Source organism: Felis catus, chromosome C1 (genome assembly GCF_018350175.1).
Source record: "Felis catus isolate Fca126 chromosome C1, F.catus_Fca126_mat1.0, whole genome shotgun sequence".
NCBI classification, from domain to species: domain Eukaryota; kingdom Metazoa; phylum Chordata; class Mammalia; order Carnivora; family Felidae; genus Felis; species Felis catus.
Genome location: NC_058375.1, coordinates 145,178,478 through 145,200,076, shown reverse-complemented (window position 1 = coordinate 145,200,076; position 21,599 = coordinate 145,178,478). Strand labels below are relative to the sequence as shown.

Below are 21,599 nucleotides of genomic sequence, written 5' to 3'. Positions count from 1 at the left end.
AAAATGAACCAAAGTTAAATGATAAAACCACGTTGCAGTAATTTCTTGTTTGTTAATAACTGTCATTACAAAAGAACTGCTTACATATGATGGCTATGTCTATGGCTATGAACTTTTCCCTATTTAAATGATGCAGACTATCCTTCATAGAAGGAGAAAGACAGGGTCAAAATTCTGTTGGTGATTGACAAAACAGCAGTAACCATTTCAATGTTATCACTTGATATCTTTCTTTACATATGCTCTCCACATATCTAGCTTCATACTTTCTAAAGTTTGGATTAAAACTGCTAATGTTTAATTTTACAAGTGTTTAAATGGCCAAATCCGAGGTTGTGACTATGTCTCTCAGTCATCTGAGCTTGAAGAAACTGTAATGTCTCCAAGGACTTCCTGATAAATCATTGAAAAACGTTCCTTGAAATGGAAGGTAGCTTCACATCGAAGGATTCAGCAACTCGAAATATGTCATGAAAACATTTTTATTTAATTTTCAGAATTTATACTTCGGGAGAATGAATAATTAATTATACTATTTCCTGACGCCTGTTAGTCCCTTGAAATCTATTTCTCTGCCTGGTTCTTCCAAGTCTTAGTTCATCAAAAATGTGAAACTTTGTAGGAAAGTTCACCTTACAATATTGCAGAACAAGTATATTTACTTCCTCTTCTCTTTTTTAGAAAACACTAATTATTATTATTTTTCATTTTTTATTTGGTAAAATATATATAACCTCAAATGTACCATTTTAATCACATTTAGGCCTGTAGGCCCAGGGGCATTAAGTAGATTCACACCACTGTACAACCATCACCACCATCCGTCGCCAGCATGTTTTCATCTGAAACCATCCACCAAAAAGTTGCAAACTGAAACCCTGTAGCCATGAAACGATCGCTCCCCATTCCATTCCTTTCCTCTCTAATGCTATTTTCCAACCTATATTTTTCCACTCAATAAACAGCCGCAGGCATCCCTCCGTGACAAGAGATGTCCATGGCAGTACATCGCATATGAAATTTTATATACTTCCTGGTGAACCATTCATCCCGAGCTCCCTTCCGTCAGAGCACTTAAACAGTGTTTTATAAAGCCATATGTTCACTTGTCTGTCATCCTAGAGAGTTTTGAACTTCGCAAATCTAGAGTGCAAGTCTTCATCGAATGTTTATCTTTGGCCAAGCATGATGTCTGGTTTGCAGTAAATGATCAATTAGTGTGTATTGAGTGGATAACTCGATGAATGAAGGAGGAATGCCAGCTCCTTGGACTGAGGAACAAAAGGTACCGTAGCTGCAGATTCTGGGCAATCATCCCCAAGACATAAATTGCACCAATATGTTTTAGTTAGAGAATACCTAAAGCCAAGGATTTCAGAGTGTATACTATGGTTTCTGAGATATATTGATTTCTCTTTAAATTTATGGTGAGCTCTCTGAATCCATGACTTCACTTGCCAGTGTGTCGTAGTTTCAAACTGTGCTTGTAGAAATATGTCACTTTGTTCTTATGTTAATATAATTGTTTCTAAAGGACCAATTTTGACAGAAATTATAAATAGTAAGTTGCAAACATAGTTTTAGCTGTTTTATTTGTTCAAAAGACAATAGCATTCATGAATAGTGAATTCAATAACAGAGGTCAAGAGTCAGTTATGTATAAGTGAAGAGATCAATCAGAGAAGTGGAAAACAGAAATAATTGGCTTATAAAGAACGTCTGAGAGCATGAAAGTGCATACAATCATTTCTAGTAAACAAATCTGGCTGAAGCAGCAGCTTTGATTTCCTTCTCTTTATTTTTTGTGTATCCACTTTAGGGGTTTGCTTTGTGTTTATTTGTGAGGCTTGCATAAAACATCTTACAGATAGAACTGGCTATTTTAAGCACAGCCGGGCCATGGGCTGACAACCTCTTTTACTTTCACAATGGCATTCTCCTCCAGGCCCGCAGATTCAGGCCAGCTTTCTGCATATGCTCACTAGCTGTCTGCAAAATCTTGCTCTTGCCACCATTGGGAGAGTGCAAAGGAAACTGCTCATAGGGAGGGATAGAGAGAGTAAGTGAGGTGCATGCAGTGCTGGGGGTGTCTGTGGGCCACTGGGGTGGGTATCGACAGTGAATTGAGGACAGGGCCCTCTATGGAGTTCTTGATGCAGTTAGCGGGATCTGCTTCCCTTTAATCTGCTGTGCTCTGAGCCTTGACTGCTGTGCTCATGAATCAGTATTCTGGATGAGGTAAAAGAGAAATGGGTCTCTTTGGTAGTGTCATGCACAGCAGTGAAACAGCACACTCTCACACACTCATTCACATGCTCTCACTGTCCCCTGTGGGAGGAATCATGGGCTGAGAAGGGTTCGCTGGCACTGAGCTGTACTACCTTGGAGGTAAAATAATGTAGATGAAGTCCAACTGTTTCTCTTGTCTTCTCCAATATATCTAATTTTGGTTTTTCTGCTCCAGGAATATGGTAGAACTGCTTCCTTGGAATCCTGGACTCCCAAAAAGGCTCTCTTATCCGTGGGTGGTTCTCTAAGTCAGTGTTCTCCAAGAGCACCTAGATTGTGGCCAAGTGGGGTGGAGTCAGTTTATAGGTACTTCAGGGTCTAGAGCCATAACCAAGGTCTGTATACTCATACCCACACACCAGTGGGTAAGTCTCCCCTGGGTCCCTTTATGTAAGGTGCTGATGACAGAATTCAATCTAAAACAGGGGGTTAGTGAAGTTCTCTGGGTTTATGCAGTTGTTTCTGGGTCTACTGTTGAGACTTCAGTGGGTGAGTCAGCTACCTGGGTTTAGGCCTGTCTTCTTAAAATGGCCCTCCTCATTTCTGGACGGCCCTATGGTTTCATAATTTCTTACATGGATCCCATAGCTGCCCCAAGGCACTTTTGAGAGAACATGGATGCCAAACTGGTGCTGTGGGGGGAGGGGGTATGAACAAGGATGCCTATTTGGAATCTTGTTAGCATCACTCCAGTTCTTCTCTTGTTGTCGACATTCATCCAGCTTTACGTGTCAAATGTGCCTCAGAGTGTGGTTTTATCTTTTATCTGACTTGCCACTGATGTCTGTGGGAGACAGATATTCCCTGCAATACAAAGCAGCCTGCATTTGCACTTGACATCCAAGTGGGGAGTATCTGCTGCTTTTGGCCACAGTTTGGGTTCCCTCTTCTTCACGTCCTCATTAACAGTGCAGCATCTTTGAGGGAAGGGACACTGAGGTGTCTTTCTATTTGTATAGGATTGTCCAGATCTCCAAACCTTTGATCTGTTTTATATTGTGTTTTCCCATTAGACAGAGGGTATTTCCAGAGTTGCAATGAGTTAATCGTTCAATAAATGCAGTCAGTGTAGCTTAATTCAAAATGAAAATGGATGATGTTAATAAGCTTACATTTCTAGCAACGCAGCTTCATTTAAAGCAATTCCTCAGGGGAATGTACATTAGACTGCATTTAGCAGAGTATAAATTTGAAAAGTCATAACTTTATAAAAAGTTATAAATATTGCTTGATGTTATGAGTGCATTTATTATGACTATAGTAGTTTACTTACCAAATAAACTAATATTATTTATGAATAGATCTGATTTGCCAAATGGACAATTTAAGGATCAATATTAATATTCTTTACACATTTTGATTAAATCTGTTGAATATAATTTGTCTTTAAAAATTAAAATGCGGGGCACCTGCGTGGCTCAGTCAGTTAAGTGTCCGACTTGGGCTCAGGTCATGATCTCCCAGTTCGTGAGCTTAAGCCCTGTGTAGGGCTGGGCTCTTTGCTGTCAGTGTAGAGCCTGCTTCCGATCCTCTGTCCCCCTCTCTCTCTGCCTCTCCCCTGCCCTCTCTCTCTCAAAAATAAATAAACATTAAAAAATTAAAATGCAGGTCACATAAGGAAAAGTTTAATCTATACTTAAATTTTGTCAAGTGTTCATTGTGAGCTTCCGATACGGAGGTAAATAGTTATGAATATTTGTTGTGGACTCAGCAAGTGCATGCCATTAACATGGGTATTAAAGTGATTGCATCAAGTTTTTTAATGGCTTGATTAAAAGTACAAACTGTCTCTCTAAAACACGTCCAACCATGTGGTTTGTGTATGGTTTCAGAGATCTGTCAATATCTACAGTCTCTACAAGGACCTTTTAGCTCCTATGATCTCCTTATTGAGACACTGCATATATGCACAAACTGCATCATATTGTCATATGAAAGCCTACAGAATGTCAGTGATACCTTACATTAGCTTGCATGTAATCTCAGTACAACCAAGTCTATTTGATAAGAAGTCATCATTGCGATCTTTAAGTTCTCTATTGACCAATCTGTTTGGGGGAACATATTATTAATATTTGAGAAAAACCTGTCCCTAGTCGTAAGAAATTGAAGCTACAATATCGATATTACCATTTAGATAAGCATTACAGTCGCTGTTTCAGAGTACCAAATGCCTACTCCTAATGTGGGGAAACCAATACCTATCCTAATTTTGTACTTCTGTAAACTCATGGATAGAAATGTGACACAGTGTGATGAGATTTTAATAGGGTGTTTCAAAAGAATCTCTTGAGCAGCAAACCACTTTTGTTCACTCGTGTGAAGTATCTCTGTTAAGATGTGAAGTAGAACATTTTTTATTGCTTCTCATTGCACTTCTTTTTATTTTGTGAGAATGAAGGTGGAAACATGGCATATTCCTCCTTGACCTTCAGCATTCAACAACTGTGTTATAACTAATCCAGAATAAGGGTTAAAATCAAATAGTAGAATTTTAATCCACTAAAGAAAGATTTAATCAGTCAAAAGCATTCATTAAAATATTGAGATAATACAAAACTAAGACAATAAGTAATCATCATCATAATAAAAACCACTAATTTTTACACTTTTTCTGTATTACACATTATGTTAAGATCATTAGATGTATTGTTCCCATATCTAACCATAACTCTGAAAAAATATAGATTCTAATTTTACAGGTGAGGGAATTGAGATATAATAGTGTTGGCGGACTTGCCTAGATCTCAAACCATAGTTCCAAACAAATTTTATCTGCTTCCAAAAGTTTCTCTTTCTAAACGTAATGTGGCATATCTCTAAAGGAAAATAAAAACTTGCTCAGTGTTGCATTCCACTGGCTTTATCTCTTTTGTGCTAATAGACATAATTATGAGCTTAATGTAAAATAACAAATGGATTCTTTCAGGATTTAGTTAGAAATTTCTCAATTTCTTTTATTTTAAATTTAACTAGAATTTGCATGTAAAATTCAGCCTTCAAAATGTAAAATTCAGTGGTATTTAGTATATTCACAAAACTGTGCAACTATCATCATGTGCAATTGCAGAATATTTTCATCAGTCCAAAAAGAAATCCTGGACCTATTACCAGTCAGTACAAATTCCCCCTTTTCCTATACCCTTGGCTACCCTTAATCTACTCCCTGTCTCTCTATGTTTGCATATTCTAAATATTTTATAAATAGAGTCATATAATATATGGTCTTTCTGTCTGGCTTCCTTCAACAAGCATACAATTTCCAAGGTTCATTCATGTTCTAACATGTGTTAGTAGTCCGTTCCTTTTTTATAGCTAAATAATAACCATCATGTGGATACACCATTTGTTTCTCCATTCCTCAGTGGGTGGGCGTTTGGGTTTTCCCCACTTTTTGGCTATTGTGACTAATGGTGCTATGAATGTTAAAATACATTTTGTTTTCTGTGTGGACCTATGTTCTCAACTCTCTTAGGGATATCCCTAAGGTGTGGATTTGGCTGAATCGTGTGACAAATCTGTATTTCATCTATTAAGAAATAGCTAAACTGTATTTTTTTTCTATTTTTTTCTATTTTTTTGCTTTTGGTATAATATTTAAGAAATTGTTGCCTATAAGCTATAACATCGAATGCCTATCAACCTGCATGCTTAATTTAATAAATTGTGTTAAATGTCTTAAAGTGTATTTACTAAAAGGTAAGTGTTTAATTAATTTATAAACCACCAGGGCTTTCTGAAAAATCAAATAGAAAGACACAAAATCAAAATGGTTGGCATCTTAAGTGTATATTTAAAGTGAATTTGGAAAACTACTTACTATATGGGAATTTAAATCCAATATTTATTTAAAGAGATAAATAGAACTGGGTATACAAATGTTACTAGAATTGTAAGTAATTTGTTTTAGCCAAATGCTAAATCAGGCTCAAGACCCAGTTGTTATGTTATGTTTCTCAAAACACTTATTAACTATAGTATGATTCAGGTTTCTTGGCATACTGTCTGGATAGATAGCAGTTTGATAAATCTTCGGTGTTTAAATGTTCTGAGTTCTACCTGCACCAGCTTTGCTTAAAATATAACTAAATACACAGGCAAAAGGATTTTAATTGTTTACGAGCGTGTTCCTATAAAATAAAGCACATAACAGCTTTATATTGACCACGGCATTTAAAGAAAATGATTGCTGTGTGATTTCTCATTTCTACTCATTGAATGAATAGGCCTTTCTTTCAAACATAAAAATGGCAGATTGCAGCTCCCCAGCATCCCTATTTGGAATCCTAGCTATTCTAAAAATGAACACTGCTGATCGCTTCTATGTAAATTTCCAACATTTGCTATTCTATTTTAATAGCTGAATACATTGGAGGACTAGGAAATCACATCATCTGTGTAGGTAAGGAATTTGTTTGGCAAAGGAAGAAGCTGAAGATTGTCCTCTTTATATAACGAGTGCACAAAGGGAGCCACAATGTGTAACTAGTGAGATAAAACCACTTACTGATATAAGCATCTGAATTACATTTGATTATGGTCTTTTTATTTTAATTTTAAACAAATTGTGCATCACAATATCACTCTTAAGTCCAAAGTGGGACTATTATAGGCCTCTGGCTTGAATGAAACATCCAGGGTTGCCAGGATACCACAGTAGGTGGCTGCCAGGGCGGCCTACAGTGGAGTTTGTTGAGCTCCTGGCTGGCTCCAGTGGTAATCCTGCTCACCCGAAGGGCTGAAAAATCAGCCTTTAAATTCAGTAGTAAGGAGATAATGTATTTTCTTGCTCAGTGCTGAGTTATGTTTATTCACTGTTTCTCCCAAAAGTCAATCCCTTACTATTGTTGAAAAACCTAGAGCTGAAAACCTAGCTGGCTTGCAAAGAAGGTTTTCTTTCTTTCTTTTTTCATGTCCAGAAAGAATATTCACTCTAAGCTATAATAGCCATGTGACCTTCATTTCAACTGCATTGCAACAGGAGACACCAGATGTTGATATAGAAGTTCATCTCCTCAATTAACATGCTTCATCTATGAACTAGGGTATGGTTATTACACTTAAATTATCATTTCTTGCCTCACTTGCATTCTTTTTATATTTGTGGGAACTAAAAGAGGTTTAATCAGTTGTTTTTGAAATGCATGTATAGATTATATTTAGTTAATCATGAGTAGTATACAGTATTTTCCAGGCATATGAGTGTGTGTATTTGCGGTGTGCACGTATGTGTGTGTATTTCTGTGTGTATATTGATTACCACATATTAATTCACAGTGTAATTTATTTATTTTGGAAATGGTTATTCATTTCCTACCTTGAACACACAGTGTCTACACATAAACATGTAGTGGTAAACAAGATTAAGTCCCTAATATTCTGAAGTTTATATTCTGGTAGAGGAGGTAGAAAGTAACTGTTAATTTTCTATGACTTCTGTAACAAGTTATCACAGATTCAGTGGCTTAAAACCACACACATTTATTCTTTTATAGTTTTGGATGTCAGTAGTCTTTAACCAAGATAGAACTGTGTTCTTTCTGGAGGCTTCAGTGAATAATCTACATTCTTCCTTTTCTAAGCTTTTGGATCCTGTTTGCATTCCTTAGTTTATGACCACTTCCTTTTGTTACTCCAGCTTCTTGGTTCTCTATCATGTCTTCTACTCTTCTGATCCTCCTGTCTCCATTTTATAAGACCCTTTTGATTACATTAGGTGTGCTTGGATAACCCAGCCATCTCAAAATCCTTAATTTAATCATATCTTCAAAGTCACCTTTATGGTGTAAGGTAATAGGTTCTGGAGATTACGACATGGACATTTTGTGGGGGGGTGGGAATATGGCATTATTCAGTCTATCACAAAGCAAGTAACATTTCTGAAATATAAAATAATATCAGGTACTAATTAATGCCATGGGTAAAAAATAAGTAAGTTAGGGGGATATTGAGTAATGGCAGCCACTAAAGATCATATCAACAGAGACATGAAGGGCAGATATTGAGCAGAAACTTGAATAAAGCAATGGAGAGAAGCAATGGAGGATGTGGCAGGAAAACTTTCAGCAGAGAGAGCAGCCGTTACAGGGGTCCTAACTTAGGCACTTGATGTCTACAAGAATTAGCACAAAGAGCAGGCTGAGCAGAGTTGGAGCAGGGCTTACGGAGATGGGTAGAAATAAGAAAAAGTCGAGCTTTGTAGGCCGTGGCAAGGACTATTATTCACTAGTAACTCTCTGAATCTATGACATGTGGTCATCCATCATTTTGCTGGTGTGCAATTGTGGATTCTGTTTATTGCTATGAGGTTTATCTGCAGGAATGAGTCATTGGGCTTGTGACAGACGTGAACTAGTGACCTTCCATTGTATCTACTGTTCCCTATCTGTCTGTAGGAAAAGTGACTCCTGAAGTGATAAATCCTAGTTTTGTTGGATTAGCCCATGAAGAAAGCAATAGTCCATTCATACTCCATATTCTGTAAAACTGTTTCGGCTAGTTCTCCAAGCTATGTAGAGGTGTTCAGAAGGTGAGAACTGAAAGGCTAGAGAAAGTTGAGCATTGGTGAATTTCTTGTTTTAGAATATGGTAAAGTACAAGTGATTTCAGACTTCAAGCCTTGCCATGCTATATCAATTAGCAACTGTGAGCTTGTTTTCCTAAATATCTTTGTATGCATGATTTTTGTCTCCATTACCACCATTAATTCTAAGACATTGTGATCTTGCCTCTCTATTACCTACATCCCTTACTCCAGTTCCCTCCATTACTCGTATTAAACTTTCAGCAGCCCGATTTGTTTTCCACAGTGTCAACAGAGTAATCTTTTGTTTAAAAAAGTTAAAATGCATCATATAGTTCCTCCCTTTAAACTCTTCAGTGCTTTCTTTTTTTTTTTAATTTTTTTTTAAAGTTTACTTTTTTTTGAGACAGAGAGAGACAGAGCATGAACGGGGGAGGGTCAGAGAGAGGGAGACACAGAATCTGAAACAGGCTCCAGGCTCTGAGCTGTCAGCACAGAGCTTGACGCGGGGCTCGAACTCATGGGCCGCGAGTTGATGCTCTGAGCCGAAGTCCGCCGCTTAACCGACTGAGCCACCCAGGCACCCCTCTTCAGTGCTTTCTTAATGAAGTTAACTTCTATATGGAGCCGCAGGATCAAGCTCCTGTCTTCTCAGCACCTTCTGATTACAATTTCAAGCAAACATTATGATTTCTTTTTTCCCCCGTGCCTTTATACAAACTGTTTTTTCCTCTTCAAGGCCGACTACCTCCCAATTCCAATTAACAATGGTTATCATCCTTCACATCTCAAATCACAGATCACCTTCCCAAAGAAGCCCATTCTGTAAGAAACATTACTGTCATATGTTTGTATGTCTCTATACTTCTTCAACGCTGTTTTCACAACTGCTAATTATAGACTTTTAATGATTTGCTTGCATCTCTATCAACCACAGGACTGTGTGATCCTTGAGTATAAAAACTGAGTCTGCCATATTCATCGGTGTCCCCAAGACTTTAACACCATGAAAGCCAGGGGGGACTCTGGCTATTTTTGCTTAATAGTGTGTTTCCAGCTCCTCTCACAGTGTCTTCCCACGGTATGCAGCTAGCAAATATTTGTTGAATTGATGAATAATAAATGAAAAGCGAAAGAAGGCAACATGCCTAAACTGTAACACTGTGGGTCATTAAATCTATTATCAGTACAATGAAAATTAGGTAGGGGACTGTCAGCTGTCTTTTAAATATCCTTCTTTCTCTGCAGTTTTTGTATGAGGGTTCTGCTTTCTGTTCTCACCACTTGCATAGTGTGAAGAGCTGTGCACAAATATTTGCCTGAGATTGCCATTTGTATACAGAAAAGCCTCATTCTTTGAGTTGGATAATTCGTAAAATGTATATTGTAATGGTTTTAAAAACTAAATATAGGGGCGCCTGGGTGGCGCAGTCGGTTAAGCGTCCGACTTCAGCCAGGTCACGATCTCGCGGTCTGTGAGTTCGAGCCTCGCGTCGGGCTCTGGGCTGATGGCTCAGAGCCTGGAGCCTGTTTCCGATTCTGTGTCTCCCTCTCTCTCTGCCCTTCCCCCGTTCATGCTCTGTCTCTCTCTGTCCCAAAAATAAATAAACGTTGAAAAAAAAATTAAAAAAAAAAAACTAAATATATATTCAGGATTCAGAGTGGATAGTCACTCACAAATATACCACAAAGGTTTAAGTTAAAGCATATAAGGCAGTCTAAAGACCTAGAAAAATAGAAACACCTAATAAGTTTAGTAACACATGAGGGAAATTGTGGTTGCTTAATTTTGGTTCAACTACTTGGTAAAAAAAATTAATTATTCACAAGTAGAATGATAAAAACAGAAATATTTGTATTGAATGCCCAATTAATCAATAAAAGAAAATGACACGTGTAAAACTAAATATTCAAATTTTACTTAAACTGCCTGGGACATAAATTTGATTCTTTTCTATATTATTTTCCTTAAAGCTTTGGACAAATTTATGCACCAATTAAATTTATAAAAATGGTAGAGACTGTAAAATTACCTTTTCTCCTTTACTCTTTAGGAAATCATCCTGAAATTTTAAATGCATGGCTTGGGGAAGAATAGCCTTGATATTTCTTCATAATTTGCTATTAATTTCATATAACCAAATATGAATGCATTTTTCTTCTTGGGTATTGCTGACAACCTCCAGGCACCACACCCTAATTTGTGAAATCACCTAGATGTAAATGGGGGAAAGTGAGAAGTTATTTTTAAAATGCAGCAGTTTAGCTAGACTGTCCATTTATTTGGAATATGTAATAAAAATATATCTTTCAATAAAGAAATAGTAATTTGATCTTAAAAGGTGGAAATATCTCCCTCTTTAAAAGCAAGTCCTTTTTATCCTGATTTATAATGGCTAATTTCTAGTCAATGTCTACCACTTGGCAGGAAATTTATGTGTACCTTTATATATCATCCCTTGTGTTTCTAAAAACAACTAATTGAATGGGAATTATTCTTTTAGTAGAGATGAAGAAACCAGGCTCAACATTTTTGGAGGAAGCACAACAAAGATATCAAACCAGAATAATTTTTTTTGCTCCAAAGCTTTGTTCTTATGATTTGATTAAAAATTTCCCATAGATCTGTGTACTTGAGAAGGCTATGTATGATATCGAAAGTGAAAGTGGGGTGTGATCGGTCTGTTGAATAAATAGTTTTTTAATACTGTGTGGATGGGACAAAAAAATAAATACCATCTTTGAGCTATTTATCATGCATTCTTGGTTGTGTCATCAGGGAAATTGGAGCAAACAGCTCTGTCAGACATTCCAAAAACATTTCCGCAGAACTGAGGCCATATGAATTAGTCTTAGCAGCTAACTAAAACCGCAAGTTGAATAAAGGGTATTGCGCATTAAAAATGGAGGAACTACATTGTCAATAAGGTATGAGAGCAAAAATTCATCACATCAATTTGCTTATGTGGGCTCTGCACAATTCAAAAATAAAGCAATCTGACCAATGTTGAATAATGTATCAGCTTTATTAAACTTTTGCATCCCTAAACTGAAGGCTCCCACCCAGGAGAGGACCACCCAGTAGGCTGTATATATGTGTGTGTAGAGACACATACAGTAGGCTGTATATATGTGTGTGTAGTAGCAGGTACATGCCTACTGCGGGTTACTAGAGATCAGAGCATTAGAGAGGATTCCTACCTATTATGTTCAAGTTCTTTCTTGAAGTTCACCACTAGGAATCCCTTCCTGCCCAGTAGATGTGGGAGTGAGGAAAGACGTTTGAATGAACAGAAATAACTTCCTTATTACTATTTCCCTCTAATTAGAGTGGAATGGAAGTTTCTTCATTGACACATTAGCATTAGTGATAAATGTGTCTAATGTTTTATAGCTTTTTCTTCTCTTATTTGTTTTAGCCATTAATCCAACAGTCAACCTCTTCAGGGAAAAAGAAAAGGTAGAACTACTGGATCATCTTCATGAGGCTCTCTCCATCTGTCCATTGCTTCTCTGAGTTTTCTGAATCCCAGGACAACAGTTCAGCTTTTTTCCACAGGAAGGTCCTGAAAGGGGTCTGAATAGTTAACTCCAAGATCAAGTTTCCTTTCTATTCTATTTTCCATTCAAAATATACAAGCCATATCCAGTACAATTCACTGAAAGTGATGCAGTGAGCTCAAAGGACAGCCTAAGTACACCTCATTCAGTAACTCAGCCCTGTATGTGAATCCCTTATATGAATAATATGAGTACCTTTTGATGATCCAAATCTCAAAAAGTCAGCAAGGCTGATATGATAATGTATTTGCCTTGAATCTTAGAAGTAAAAAAAAAAAATCAAATTCATTAAGGTTAGATCAGAGGAATCATAAACCAAATATTTCCCTAACCATTTTATTATTCTTTTCATCTCCAACAAGTGAGGTTTTGCCCTGATGCCCAGGGAAAATCCGGCTTCTTCTGGCAACTTCAGCGTAAGCTGTTTTCCACCAAAATGAGTGTAATTCCTCAGGTCTTTTGAGGCTGAATCAAATTGATCCCAAATTTCTCAAATGTCCTCCTCATAACATTAACACAGCATTAAATGCATGACATTAAGAAAATACAAACATATTCCAGCACCTAAAGCATTTATTGAAAACAAAAGTGTGCTTCCAGAACCCAGGACTGATTTTCATACAATTCAGACCCGTGCGATTCTTTTGCAAGACCAAAGTCTTAAAGCATGAAGCAGAGACAGGATGAAAGAAAAACAAATCTTAGATTCAGTTCTTTTAGAAATTTGACATCTTCAGGGATAATGATGCCACTAAATTTTCAATTTCTGGAAGAAGGAAGAATGCACTTATGTAGACAGCATCTCCACTCGGCAAAGGAAATGTGCCATGCTTTCTGCATGAAAGTTTTAAAATCTTCAGGCAACATTACCACACATACTTGAGGCCGACTTTCATCTCTGTGTCATACACTCAATATGTGCATTTTGCTTTTAAGATCTGTTCTCTGAACATCCTGGGCTTCCTGGAGTGTGGACTATGGCTCGTTTCTGCTGTGTCCCTGCATTTGTTTCAGCCATATAATCATTCTGAACAGATGCTTGAAGGAGGCTGCCCTTCATGCATCTGAAGCCCGCGCACTTAGGACACTAGTGAAGAAAAACGCCTCTGTAGTGCCTGCTTCAGAAACCCTGTGCCTTGCCTAAATTTTGAATTTTATAGGCTTTGAATAATATGTGCTTCTGCAGTGGTAGCACAAATATTTTCTTCTGCCACATGATCAAGAAATAGAAGTTGGAAGTGCCTCTGGTATTTTATCTCTTTCTCTTGATGTTTCTCTGCTTTCAGCCAGCCTCAGCTTATTGTTCTACCATTTTTAATTCGATCCTTAAGTTTGTGTCTTTTTTCTTTTCTACTATATTCCGTGTACCTTTCCTTTGCTGGATCTTTCCCTTGCTTTCTGCTGTATACCCATTGCCTCTCTTTCATCTTTCCCTGGCTCTGGATATGGAATTTTTTACCTTTTTTTTTTTTTTTTTTTTTTTTTTTTTAGGGAGGGTGGGGTTTAGAAGAAGAATGTAAAGGATGTCTGGGTGGCTCAGTTGGTTGAGCATCTGGCTTTTGATTTTGGCTCAAGTCATGATCTCAGCATTGTGGGACAGAGTCCTGCATTGGAGCATGGAGCCTGCTTGGGACTCTCTCTCTCTCTCTCTCTCTCTCTCTCTCCTCCTCTACCCCTCTCCCTCTCTTTCTCTCTCTCTAAAATAAAAATAAAATAAAATAAAAATGAAAGTACGATACTTATACAGAGACTCCACGCTTATTCTGACTCATTTAAATATTACTCTGTACACAGATATTTATGTCAATCCTCATTGTGAAATAAAAGGAAGTTCTGATATGCTAGTAACACCTAAGCCCCTTAGCCCCTGAACTTACTATGCTGTAAATTTTGGTAAGCAATTTAATCTCTTGAGTTGTCACTTTTGCAACTGTAAAAATAAATTTTAAAAAACAAAACACAAATTCTTGTCCTATCTTTCTCATTTTATGAGCTGTCTTTGAAAATATTTTTAATATATTTTTAAATATAAAATCTTAGTTGCTAGTATATGTTTTATATGTTTGATTTTTCATGCATTGAATTTTTTAAAATTAGGACACAGATGTCTGATTTCATCTCATTTATATTTTATAATTTACATTTTCATATAGCACTTAGAAATTGACAAAAAAAATCACATGGATATCTTTAAACCTTGCAATAATTCTGATGGGTAGATATTGTTAGCTCTGAAAACTCAGGGTTAAAAGAGGTAAGTCACTGACCTATGGTCCATACCTCCAAAAATGAAAACAAAATTTAAACTATAGCTTATCTGGATGCAGTTTTAACGCATGTTAAGTAGTGTGTGTGTGTGTGTGTGTGTGTGTGTGTGTGTTCCCTCATGTGCACAGATCTGGCTATGTGGATGTTTTATGATGTCTAGTTCTTAATTAGATAACATGCTGACCGGATAATCATACAGCTAGCAAAACTCATTGACTGTCATCTAGGTTCAAAGGTGACAAAGTACCGAAAAAAGGAGCATTCCCCATTCCTTAGCCACAAGGAGATAGGGAAAAGGGGAAAGTCTTTTAAGATACAAAAAGAATGTGGCCTTAAAAACAGAGGACTTGGTTAGAGGAATGGCTTCTTTGTGGCTCTAGTGTAGCAAGGCTAATCTAGATGGAGAACACAGAATCTCTGAAGTTCTCATTTAGTTTTCTTGATAACAATTGATTTACATAAGTTTAATGGACATTGATTTTTATGCATCATCTTCCTGTCTAAATTTTAAAGGTAATAGCTGCAATTTATACTATTTAAAAAAAATGTCTTACAAGTAAGATGGGAATGCTTCCTCATTATAGTTAAGAAGTACAGATAATGGAGTAGGGCAAAAATTATTATAGTTAAACAGCAGCAAAGCTAATCTGTATTGCTGGGCCACTAATTTTCTCTTTAAAAATTTTGAAATCTTTTTATTATAAAATATGAAATCTATATTTTCACATGTACATAAAAACATATACTTGTGTATGTAAATCATAAATATGTAACAGAGTTTTGGTGAATATAGTATAACTATTATACACTGTCTTTAAAATAGTGGGGTTGGTCATGAAAACAATAGATTTCTCTATCTTTCTTTGTATACTCAAGTTTTCTATTTAGCAACTTTCAACTAAGCCAAAAAAAAAAAAAAAAAAAAAAAAACTGAGGCAAAATCTAATCAATTTGGATATCCAGACTAAGTTAGCTATTGCTACATAGTTTCACTTTGTGTCATGAAGAAATCTTAGCAGCAGTCTTATGGAATCACTTTTTAACTAGGGAAGTTCGTCCATGACAAAAATAAGATTGGGGGCATCTGGGTGGCTCAATTGGTTCAGCATCCTACTTTGGCTTAGGTCATGATCTCGTGGTCTGTGAGCTCAAGCCCCACCTCAGGCTCTGTGCTGACAGATCAGAGCCGGGTACCTGCTTTGGATTCTGTGTCTCCCTCTCTCTCTGTCCCTCCCCTGCTCATGCTCTGTCTCTCTCTATCAAAAATAAATAAACATTAAAAAAAAAGATTGAATTATAGCTGATTTTTGCTTTGGCTTGGTTTTCATGCAATTAGTCCTAATTTTCTTTACAAATCACTGCTTAGAAAATTAAAGCATAGCTCTAATTTTTATATACTGTACAGTTGAAGTGAATTTCTAAATTCATTCACTTACATCTCATATGACCTAATAAATACCTATTTTTTTATTTCCCTATTACATGTACATATTTTGCAGTAATAAAATTATCACCATTCCCTTACTTAAAATGGTATATTCTTTTTAGTGACGAGTAAGATTTATCTAATATTGATGAATGAAAATAGAAATACAGAGAAAAGGTCAAGCATATGTAAAAGTAACTGTGATATGTAAAAGTAACTAATGGTCTGTTAGAATAGTGTTGGAAAATGATTAATTTGAGGTATTAAATGATTAAACAGAACTGCATTCCATAGAGCTCAGAGCTTCCTCAGGCATGCTTTGCATATCACTATGTATTTTGGGCTCTCTACCCCTTAAACCCACTCAAACCAAAACAATTCTCCTTTTATGTGTATTCTTTATTGATCTTCTTTTTAAAATTCTGTTGCTAGAAAGGTTTCTCAAGGTCAAAAATGTTTGAAAACATTTTACTGCTATAAAATATTAGAGTATTTTCTTTCCATTAATGTGCTCCATAGGAAAGTATGCATTGCACATGATTTTTGAGCATGATTGTTTATTAAATTAACTTATTTATAGGAGAGCAACACTTTAAAAGGGGTTTGCTGTAGTACATATATGATATTAGAGCATTTATTTTTTAATAATTTATTTATTATTATTTCTTTTTAATTTTACACACAGTTGTGAGCGAGGGAGAGGGGCAGAGGGAAAGAGAGAGAGAATCTTAAGCAGGCTCCATGCTCGGTGTGGAGCCCGAAGCAGGGCTTGACCCGACAAGCTTGGGATCATGACCTGAGCAGAAACCACGAGTCAGACGCTCGACCAACTGAGCCACCCAGGTGCTCATTAAAACATTTCTTGGGGCGCCTGGGTGGCGCAGTCGGTTAAGCGTCCGACTTCAGCCAGGTCACGATCTCGCGGTCTGTGAGTTCGAGCCCCGCGTCAGGCTCTGGGCTGATGGCTCGGAGCCTGGAGCCTGTTTCCGATTCTGTGTCTCCCTCTCTCTCTCTCTGCCCCTCCCCCGTTCATGCTCTGTCTCTCTCTGTCCCAAAAATAAATAAACGTTGAAAAAAAATTAAAAAAAAAACATTTCTTAAGTGTATTTAGTATATATGTTGTGATCACATATGTCTTTCAACTAACATATAATTGATCCCTATTTTACCAAAATAAAACAATTTATAATTCTGTTAAAAAAGCGTGTCATATAAATGAATGCTCTTAATATTTTCAAAATTGCAAGTATTTTCAGTACTGTAAATGGTATCATTTAAAATTTGTGTAAGAGCTTTAAAATTACTAATGAAAACCAATTGATCTAAAAGTAAATGATGTTGTTGATGAGATTTTAAAAAATAAACATCCTCCTTTCATTCTCCATGAAAGAAATCTTACCTTAGCTTTCTTTTTTATATGAGTCACTCATAACTTGTATTTTTCATGTTCAATCTATATGGAACTTTTAAATCTTTGGCCTGAGATAGAAATCTACACTTATTTTAATAGATTGCTAATTGTCCTATATATTGAACAATTTATTTTCCACTTATTTAAATTACCAGTTTTATTATATACAAAGGCTAATGACTTAAAAAGTGCTACCAAGTATAGAGAACTGTGTTCCATAAACTTGGATGTTCACATTGATGGTGAATTTTCCATTCTGAAATAAGTGCCAGATGGAGTCATAAGCATTTGAATAATCAGAAAACCTGGTCTTGATGAAGCTAACCATGGTGAGCATGTAAAGAGACAAAAGTGCTATCATGGAATACTGGTGAACTATGGTAAGAGACTAGACAGCAGGCTAAAAATGTAGGAGAAAATCTAGGGTAGCAGTTCCCCATAAGCTAAAATGCATGCACTCAGGAAGGCCTAAGTAGCAACACATTTTAAAAAGTTCAAGTATGGGAAAAGTATAATGTGTCCTTTGCCTTTAATAGTAAAGATGTTGTTGGGGCACCTGGGTGGCTCAGTCGGTTGAGCAGCTGACTCCGGCTCAGGTCATGATCTCACAGTCCGTGAGTTCAAGCCCCGCATCGGGCTCTGTGCTGACAGCTCAGAGCCAGGAGCCTGTTTCAGATTCTGTGTCTCCCTCTCTCTGACCCTCCCCCATTCATGCTCTGTCTCTCTCTGTCTCAAGAATAAATAAACGTTAAAAAAAATTTAATAGTAAAGATGTTGTAAATAACCTTGGTTAGAGTAGTACTTGGAATGCTATTTCTGAAATACTGCAAAACTTTGGAATCTAGAAACCAGGCATGTGATTTCCCACCCCCCACCCCCAAAATTCATTTACAAAACAAATGTTAGAATGGCATTGAAGTTAATTGCCCACAAATAAATGGAAATTATAGAGGGAAATAAAACCACCAAACCCAGGAAATAACTGTTTTTATTTTAGAGAATTTTAAGTGGTTGACAAGGGAAAATTGTGCATATTTCATGTTCAACACATTCCTGATATTACAGCTATTCATGTGAAAAATATACAAAGTGTACTGACTTCAAAAGGTAGCACTTTGTTTCTCTGAGGGTAAAATGAGTTTACTTTCGAATTTGGGGGCAAGAAGTCTGATTTAAAATTTGTTTGAATAGGGAAGTGTAATTCTGTTTGAGAAAAATGAGCCTGTTGTCCCAGATAAATGTAGCTCTATTGCTGTAGAAGAATCATTACCATGATTGTAATAACAAAACTCCATTTTTACAGTATATCTGCACTCGGAATTACGTACAATTACACCAGACGGCTGGTATGCAGCACAGTCATTAAATGCTATTTATTATTATTAAACTTGATATTAAAAATAAATAGAATTTTCATATTGGAGACAGTGATGACGCGAAGATGAAATGACAACATTAGTAAAGTAACCCCAGATCAGAACAAAAATTCCAGGAAGCAAATGAAGCCTGAGATTGCAAGGTATTTGTAGAAAATACCTGAGGTCTATCTAAATATTCTAATGTCTATATCAGACATATCCATTCAGTGAGGGTACATCAGGCTATTTGAAATGTAATTTTTATTAAATTATTTAAAATGTAACGGCATTAGTTAGACCCTATGAATATAAAGCGGATCTATATCTTATACTCTCAGGATTTTGTAGTGTAGTGGGATTTAAAAAAAAAAACACAATGAAATGAAGAGGGTTGAGAGGTTGTTTTAGAAAATGAGGGGAGTTTTTGAGGAGGAGAGTGACAGGTTGATGGCGTGAAGATTATTAGCTCAGCCTATTCAGTGATTAAATCATCAAATAACCCCTAGTGTCTGGGGAGCAGTCAGGAGGGCTGGAACTTTGACATTTCTCCCTAGATGGTCCATACCCTGCAGCCCCACACGAGCATTTCAAATCTTTATATATAAAAAAAAAATCACTGGTCAGTCTTTAAGTGTAATTTTGTTCATTTTATGGTTGTTATTATTTTACACAAAAACAAAATAGCTCTGAACTATAAAAGTAAGAAAAGCCTATTAATTTTTCCTCTATTTAATTGTTCCTAGCTCCTTCCCTTTCTTGACTCGTACCTTCATTTCCAAATGCTTTGGTTTTGCTGCAGCACTTAAATGAAACCCACCTCAAAGGGAGGTGGAGAGCTTCCGAACCACATTCTAAAACCAGGTCCCTTCATATTGATGAGGAGTCAGAACTACTTGACCCCAGCAGAACATGGTGGCCGTCCTCACCCAATTTCCAGGAGAGCGTGTATTTATCTCTGTGTCTATGTATGTTTCTCACTTTTCCCTGCCGTAGCAACAGCTGGAGAGAGAAGAAGCACAAACTTTTTCAGCAAACCTAGTCTCCCTGTGGAATCCACGGCAGACAAGATTTCTTCTGTTGTGTGCGGACTTGAAAAGGAAAGTCCCAGGGGTATATAACTTCCAGTCTCCATGACTTCTGCGGCTGCTTTCATGTGCCCTCTTTTCCTCATTTCTCCAGGCGTAGTCATAAAATACAGTGGGATGCTTATTTTGGTAATGCAAATTTCCTTTGTGCTTTTTCTAAAAACTATTTTATCTTTGATGTTAGGTCTAAGATATTGCTTATAAACATATCATGCCCATATCTGAATGCTTTAATACCATTGGGAGTGCCTTTTCGTTTCAGATTTCATTTCATTTCGAGGCTACCTCATTCAACACTTAAGACTGCATTATCTCATTCTGTTGGCTCTCCTAAATTTGACATAAGGCAAGTCTTTCATTATCAGTGTCTCCTTCATTTTTAAGGCTGTTCTTTCTATTGAAAACAGGGGATGATGATTTGGGGTTAATCTCATTTAATTACTCAGTGATTGCTTTTAATCATAGAAGTATTTCATATGTGTTTCCCAGTTTTCAACAGCAGAAAACTATATTGGTTTACTTAAATATCCTACTTGTTCTATTTTTTTCTGTCAGTATTTATGCAAAATAAATTTTTACTTATCAAAAAAATACAAAGACATTAATTTTACAGAAAAAGAGAGCATTTTCAAATTTTATATTCAAGTCTTCTCTTTGTTGATCATCGCTTTAAAAATATATATACATTTATCTGTTTTCTGGCTATATTCTGAGCTGGGTATTAATTTCTCAGTCACACTCAGAGGTATGTTTTTATTTTTCTGTAAATATATTATAAGTGAATGAACACTGAAGCATGAAAGTTTTCTTATATTTAATTCTGGAAATCATATAGGTTTTGGTTTTATAACAGTTGATCAAATTATGCCAAAACACATTCAAGTGAAGTTTTAGCTATATAAAATTCTACTGCTTTCTGGGTAAAAGATAGCAAGTTTAAAAATATTGATTCCATTTGATATTATTTCTTCTCTAGTACTTGTAAAACATTCTAGTTTTATTTTAAACCTTATACTGGGAATCTATTTTCTTAAAATACAGACTTTCAGATATTACACTATGATTCACATTTGAAGGTCCATGAAAATAAACAAAAAAGTGAGGGCATTTCATCTGGTTTCTAAAGGAACAAATATTTTGGAAGCATCACCTAGTTCTGTGATGTGTTATCAGAAAAAGGAAGAACATCGAGGATCACAAATTCTCTGATATGTACATTTGTGATAGTTTAACACCACTATAAATAATCCAATCTCTCTCCTTATCTCTTGCCTTTACGATGTTGGGAAGTAATATTTCTTAATCACAGATAACATCATAATATCCCCTTTCTATGTAGTATCAAATAAATCCCTCAGATCTTAGTAACATACTGGAGCATCTCAAAACCAAGCGTTCTTCAGATTGAGCCCCATCAATTGAGTAACATCAGTTTGAACTGCTAGCTCTGAAGACAGTCACAAGTAAAAAAGTATACATATATGTTTCTATGTCCATAGCCTGTGCAAGCATGGTGGTATGGTTCTGTTTATTCAACAAATAATTACTGATTGTCTGTTGTGTGTCAGGAATATGTGAGGTATGGGAGAAAAATAAGCAAATAAGATCCAGCTTTGCATCAAAGCTTCTTTCAGCCTGATGAGAAGAACAGCCCAACGAAGAGTTACCATACAATGTG

At 36.3% G+C, this 21,599-nt stretch overlaps 1 pseudogene; it reads left to right on the top strand.

Moving 5' to 3' along the window:
• The first annotated feature begins 1,240 nt into the window (after window positions 1-1,240).
• Window positions 1,241-21,599, top strand: part of LOC101089285 — a 32,051-nt pseudogene continuing 11,692 nt past the window's right edge.